The sequence below is a fragment of the Dreissena polymorpha genome, chromosome 4 (assembly GCF_020536995.1).
Source record: "Dreissena polymorpha isolate Duluth1 chromosome 4, UMN_Dpol_1.0, whole genome shotgun sequence".
Taxonomy (NCBI): domain Eukaryota; kingdom Metazoa; phylum Mollusca; class Bivalvia; order Myida; family Dreissenidae; genus Dreissena; species Dreissena polymorpha.
Window position 1 is genome coordinate 125,461,646 of NC_068358.1, and position 6,622 is coordinate 125,468,267.

The 6,622-nt window shown below is 37.4% G+C and overlaps 1 long non-coding RNA gene across 1 annotated transcript; it reads left to right on the forward strand.

The window, feature by feature from the left end:
* Positions 1-3,368: 3,368 nt before the first annotated feature.
* On the forward strand, positions 3,369-4,599 carry LOC127876022 (uncharacterized). The gene is made up of 3 exons (XR_008047602.1): positions 3,369-3,487; positions 3,907-4,028; positions 4,359-4,599. It is a non-coding gene; the product is annotated as an uncharacterized LOC127876022 (long non-coding RNA).
* Positions 4,600-6,622: the final 2,023 nt, after the last annotated feature.

The following is a 6,622-nucleotide window of genomic DNA, read 5'->3' on the forward strand; positions in this document are numbered from 1 at the left end:
AATAATGCTCGTAAAACCAAGAACAGATCTAAATCGTTCATAAGAATAATGGATATGTACAAAGTATACAAATTATCATACAAATTAGTAGCAATTAAATGATTAATAAGTGTCCGATCAAATTAATTCCAATAATACATATGTTGACTATAGTATAACATAAACATATCCTAATCCTGACCAAAAGACAACACGTTTTATTATCTTTCTGTACTTTCTGTACCACCGGTACGTAGTATTACATCTGCAAACTGATATGTGTATACCCAGATAATTTTGACATCAAATTTTGATCACCTGTCAACACAGCGAAGTTCTGACCTTATTGCTATGACACAACATTTGACTTATGAAGAGATGTCATTAACGTGTCTGGGTCTTTAGGTTTCATGTCTATAAATGGCTAAACATCTACCTTTGTCTTTGGCTTCACTTAATGCCGCTGTCCCCGGAACAACGGCGTTTTAAACCAATACATTAAGGACATGACTCTGTGGTAAGAAAACCAAATTAAGTTTGATTTGCATGGTTTGCGGACACAACCATTTTGGCCAGAACGTTCAGTGGCAACACCTGTTTTTGTGCCATTTCTACTGGAATCTGTGGTTTCTTCGGTCAATGGAATCGCTCAATATCAATATCGTACTCTATCGGTTTGGCCATATCTAATTTTGATGTGCGTTGTATGGTCTCGCTAACATCAATTTCGTGAGAAGAAGACCCTGATTGCGCCATCAATATTTCCGCCAGTGAGTGTGTAGACACTTGACTGTTCCGGGACTAAATGTCGGCGTCAAACTTATGACCACTGTTTGGATCAGAACAGCGTTACAATCAGAAATAGCGCATTCATTCGTGTATCTCGTTGCATTTGGCTTCGGATGTCTTTAACTAATGCACCTCGTTATACGAACATATAATGTTATAAGTCAGAGTCTAATCCAGATGAGAACTTTCTGGTCGCTTGTTGGAGACCTTCAATATTTGTTTGTTTCCTTAGTCCAGGATTTTGTGGCTTGTTAGGCATTGTTTTGGGTACTCAATCATCTGATTGTTGGTACCGACTTTGTTTGAGTTACCATCTATGGTAGAGCTGTCCCAGTTGATGTCGGGAAGATTCATGTTATATGCAATACAGATGATGGACTTTGGTAGGTTATATGCAATTCCCTTATCTTGAGGAACATTTCTTCTATGCATAATTTGTCTTTGTTTTGCGGGCGGTATACTGATCCAACTATAAGGAGTGACTACCTGGACTTTCAAGAGGGGCTGCACTGATTTCAGTGTTTGATATGATTTTTATTTCTGTTCCAAAGATGCTACCCATGGCTGCAAGCATGACCCCACCATGATGGCTATATGTTCTATCCCTTCCTTCTGGTTATGAAGTGGTATCCAGGAGGGAATATTACCCTTTCATAGAAACCCTGGTGCATCTATGTTTCGCTGCTAATAACTATGTATGGCTCTGCGCCTTTCAGGAGTAGCCAGAATTCAGCTTTATAAGCCCGCATGCTTTGACAAATCATGACGAGAATGCTTTATAATCGAACGCTGCTGTCTTTATTAAGCCTCAGGTGGTTTTCCTTGCGGGTGAAGAGGTATGCATTGGTGAGCCAACAGAGCGGTTAAAACATGAGGAGCTTATTTGTGTGATGTCTGGACTTTATGGGTGACCGTTGCTTTGGGAAAAATATGTTGTACAAGTTTGCTGTGGTTATCGAAGTAGCGATGGAGTCGATGTATGTTGTTTAAAAAAAGTAGTTAAGACGTTTGGCAGTCAGCCACTATGTGTTTTTTTGTTGCGCGACAGACTTGCGGTGAATCACTGGTCACAGGAATCACAGGCATTACACTCTTGGTAAGATATGCATGGCTTTTCACATACGCCGCACGGGAAAATTTAGGTCGGACCTCGGTGGGGATGACAATCACCAGATCTGGCGAGTTTAAGAGTTTGTGCATAAACGTTTGATTTGGAGGCTATATGGGTTGTAGGAGTAGCAATTATTATGTCAGAGAGACATATTTTAGAGAGATCTAAGCAGAATTCATTTCAAATATGTTCCAAGTACCTTGGTATACGTATTTACGATAAGTCCAGGTACTGTTGCACTTCAACCGGAAGTTTACATTGTTGACATATGTCAATTACATTTGGTATATTGTCTGTCTCTATCAGCGACAACTGTAAAAAGTCAACATGCGTGGTATGGACACAAAAGTATACCAAAACAAACCATCTTTATTATACATTAGATATCGTAGGTTTTGATTTTCGAGCTAAAATAAATACTATTTTCGGTTCAGAGAAAATGTTCGTCCGCGCCACACGACGACTTTGACCTTTTTTCACTTGGCTCACACGTATTGTATCTTTTAATACACTGTCTATCATACTGTGTTTTGTGTGAAAGATTCGTTCACAACAATAATTGAATTCTTTCCTGCGCCCTAGTTACGGACAGGCCTACAGCAGCGCGTATTTTGGTCAAGACATGTAGATAACTTTCTCTTGATAAAATACAAACATGATGCTAATCTGTAGTACTCCATACCAGTTCTTAGACGAGTGCACATCTATATCAGCTGCTTGTATATTCTTTTCAGTTTAGTCCATGCTTACAACTTAAAAAAATTCGTTATCCGTGGAGACTAAAAGATGTTTGAATTTAACCCATTGCAACTATTTTCGAGACGGGTGCTATGAATACTAGTAATTACACAAGAAAATGAAACTTAATTAAGATAGCATGTTTTCTAGTTCTTACTAGTCCTGTTCGCTGAAAACAAATCCCCTCTCGAAAGTCTACCAGAGTCATGATATATTTAAATTACATAAATCACCAATTTTATTTAAGAAATCAAAGCTTATATAAAAAAACTACGGCATAGATTTGTTTCAGGTGTCTCGTGTCAATTTACAATTAGCCCCACATCATTAATCACGTGATAAGGGTGTCCGTCGAGTAGATATTGACCATGTGCTCTATATTCTCAATACAACATTCGGTCTGTTTGATCAGTATTTGCATTATTGTTATTTAATCTTTAATGCATTTTCTACGTACAAATGTATCGTGCATTTCAAAAACAGGCTCAAGCGAGGTTAAACTCCATAGAATCCCATTTATTTAAACATGGGTTGTGATGTCTTTCAGAATATGACAAGAAACCAAGGAGATGTTCTAGTATAACTAGCAATAATTGAGTGGATTGCACAGTGCAAAGCTTCTTTGTGATGGGATATAGCTAGATGGGCGTCATTCTATTTATATATATTTGAGCAGGTTACACCGTGCAAGACGCCATTCGGGTTGGGTGCTGCGAGACGGACTGGGACATCCAAGTGGACATTGGCATGCTGTACCCTAGCGCACGTGCATCCGACATCTACCTGGGGGAGAACACGTGCATGGGCGTGGAATCTTGGAATCACGTGGTGTTTCAGCAGGGTCTCCGAGAATGCCTCACGAGTGAAACGGTAACAAACAGTATGACTTGTCAACTATCCGTTTAGATTATACACGTTATATATTTAATTATTAATGCTTTTGAGCTATGTTTGCAGCTTATATTTATTTTGTTGTTATCCATGGAATGTTATCTTTAGGTGTGCATTAATAAAAAAAGAATTACTTGTTCTTCTGCGTTGTTTCTTGACATGGCATAATTCATTGACAACCTCTTGATATAATCAATAATTTGTTTCATTGAATAACACTGTCTGTCTTGGCGCTCATAAGAAAAGACAATTTGATCAAAATTACGATTTCGTAGTGACATTTAATTGTGATCCCTTTATACTGTAAATTGAAATAATTTTTATTTTATTTTATCTTTATAACTTAATAAGACAGTATTGGAATACTTGTTACTCTAAAAAAGATGTTTGATTTTCAGGTAAGGCTACTCGAACCAAATCGTATACGCAGAGAGAGACCCCGTTCACTCGTTTATCATTCGCCATTACAACTGGACGGTCGGTGTAGAGTGTGACGTACAGAGGAACGAGAGCTCTTCCGGTATGAGTGCGCTAAGCGTAGAAGTAACTGAGGAGTATCAATACAAGAGTACCGTTAAAATACAGGAATCTGTCAATCTGGATAAGTCTAAAATAATGTTGCTGCAATGGAACGCATAATCATAATAATTAAATGGAGACACTCAACTTGTTGCTTCTACGGTTTGGTACAAGAATCCGTGCACAGTACCAAAGCCAAAACGTAGTATGCTTTTAAAGTCGACAAATGGTACATATTCAAGCAAATATCTTCCAGCTATTTGACCTTGCATGTCCGGTATTTGTATTGACATCTCTGAAATTATCATCAATAAATATGTGTGTAATACAGGTCATATAGAGCACGAAAACAACAACCATCAAGTTGTCCCGCTGGTGTCTGGCGCAAGACACTATACGGTGAAAATGACGTTCTACCTGGACCCGAACTTCCAGCAGCCGGTCCCCAGCAATCCTCTGCGCGTGTCTGTGGGCACGGTCGTATATGTGAAGTTTTTCACCCAGGCCACTGACTCGACGGTGAAGATGCGCGTTCATACGTGCCCTCGCCGACGTCACCGGACCATCTGCGATACAACCTCATCCAGAACGGGAAGGACAGTTTGGTTTCAATGTATTGGTTATTCCTTTTCTACTTTTACTAGAATTTGCTTAAAAATGATTTTCCTATGCGGTTTTCAATTTCGATAAAACTTTTTTTTACATATTTGATAGGCATTTTACGTGTTTGTATGTTTAGTTGTGAAGTGGACACCAACACTCACTTGATCTCGCAGTCTACGCACGAGACGAGATTTGTGTTCCAAAACTTCGAGTACATGAGCAATCATCAGGGAATCCACGTGATGTGCGACGCCACGTTTTGTAGCACGTCTGATTACAGTCGCCAATGCACACAGACCTGCAATCCCACGATCAGAAGAAACGTCGACGTGAAAAGAGGCGATTATGTGACGACGTCTTCTTATGACTTCACCGCTGAGGGTGTTACTGGATCTGATAAGAAAACCACGGAGTTTAAGGCCGCTGATATCCAGTAGACAGTCCGTATAAAAAACCTCGCCTAAGTTTATGACGCCAGTGTTTTCTAACTTTGACAAGTTATTTTGCTAACAACTAAGCAAGTTTTATAAACAAAAGTGATGTGAAATACAATCGACGGTAGATATCAATATTTCAAAGATCGTTTATTAATCTTATAAATCGGCATTCGTCAAAAATTATCTAGCTTTATGATATGATATGAGTCTGTATGCACGAAGTTATGTTATTCAGCTTGCTTATGGCATTTATCAAATTTGCATTCATCCGTTTTTTGGTTTTTGGGTGATAAAAGATTTTCTTGTTGACAAAAGCATATATAAAAAATAGCATATACAATCAATAATAAAATATTCATACCTGCATGTTTTCTGGTCTTAAAAGTTTTTAATATTAAATAATATTTTTCGAACGGAGCCGGATATTTACTTAACAAATCTGTTTTCGAAACTTAAAGTGATTGACTTTCGAATCCGCTATTTATACTGTTTCGCGACATCGATGACATGTGGCGACCGTTATTATATTCAAGGCACTAAAGTCACCGTAGTTGTTCGCTATTGCATAATCTTAGACGCAACACATTTTTCAAAATTATCTAATAGCTTTTTAAATCGCAAGTTTGAAATGAACACAACCCTTTAAAGATCAACGGACCCGATTAAAAAATCCTGAAATACACCAATATTATGGGAGATTATAACGTTTAAATGCATTTCCGTATCATAATTCGATTAAAACCATCGTATTCAGCGAGTATACAGCCGATAACTATGCCGATTTTTCGCACTTCGTGATCGAGTCGACATTTTTGTTTAAACCGGAAGTGACGTATGAGTTAACCACTTGCTACGAGTTCATAACAAAAGGAAACGGTATCAGCTTTTGTCTTTTTAAAGTCTGTCATATAACGTGTTTTTATTTTTCGTAGTACACACACACAGGACATCGCATCTTGACTGTTTAAGTATTTAATTATAATTTAATCAGACAAATATAAATGACACATTGAAAAGATATAATTATTCCCTGAAACTGATCGACGTACGAATGCCAGTCCAAATTTACTAACCGTTCAAGTTCAACACTTCAACAACGTACTAGTTGAAATAAATAATGTTGATTTGAAATGAATAATTCTTACGTAAATGGTCGCGTCATTTAATACTAAATGACCGAGAATAGATGTTTTATTTCTTTTGCTAGTATGACATGGCCATTTTGTTGGAACCCGATGTGTTTCCTGCACATGATTTTTTATTTATGGTAAATTGATCTCATTTATGTCGACATTCACTTCAAAGTTTAGATGATCTCATTTCTGTTGTTTTGTTATAAATATTTTTTAATAATTAGTCTTGATTTTATATAAATATGACGCAATTGAATTTTTCTAAACTCTCCACGAGCGAGGTGACTTAATATTATTATTAGAAATAGCATGTCAAATTTTTACTCTCGATGTTTTTGAAATGGAGAAAACATTCCAACACAACAATATATATGTAGCATACACGTTTATTGCAACATCTAAAAATATAAATTACCACAGAC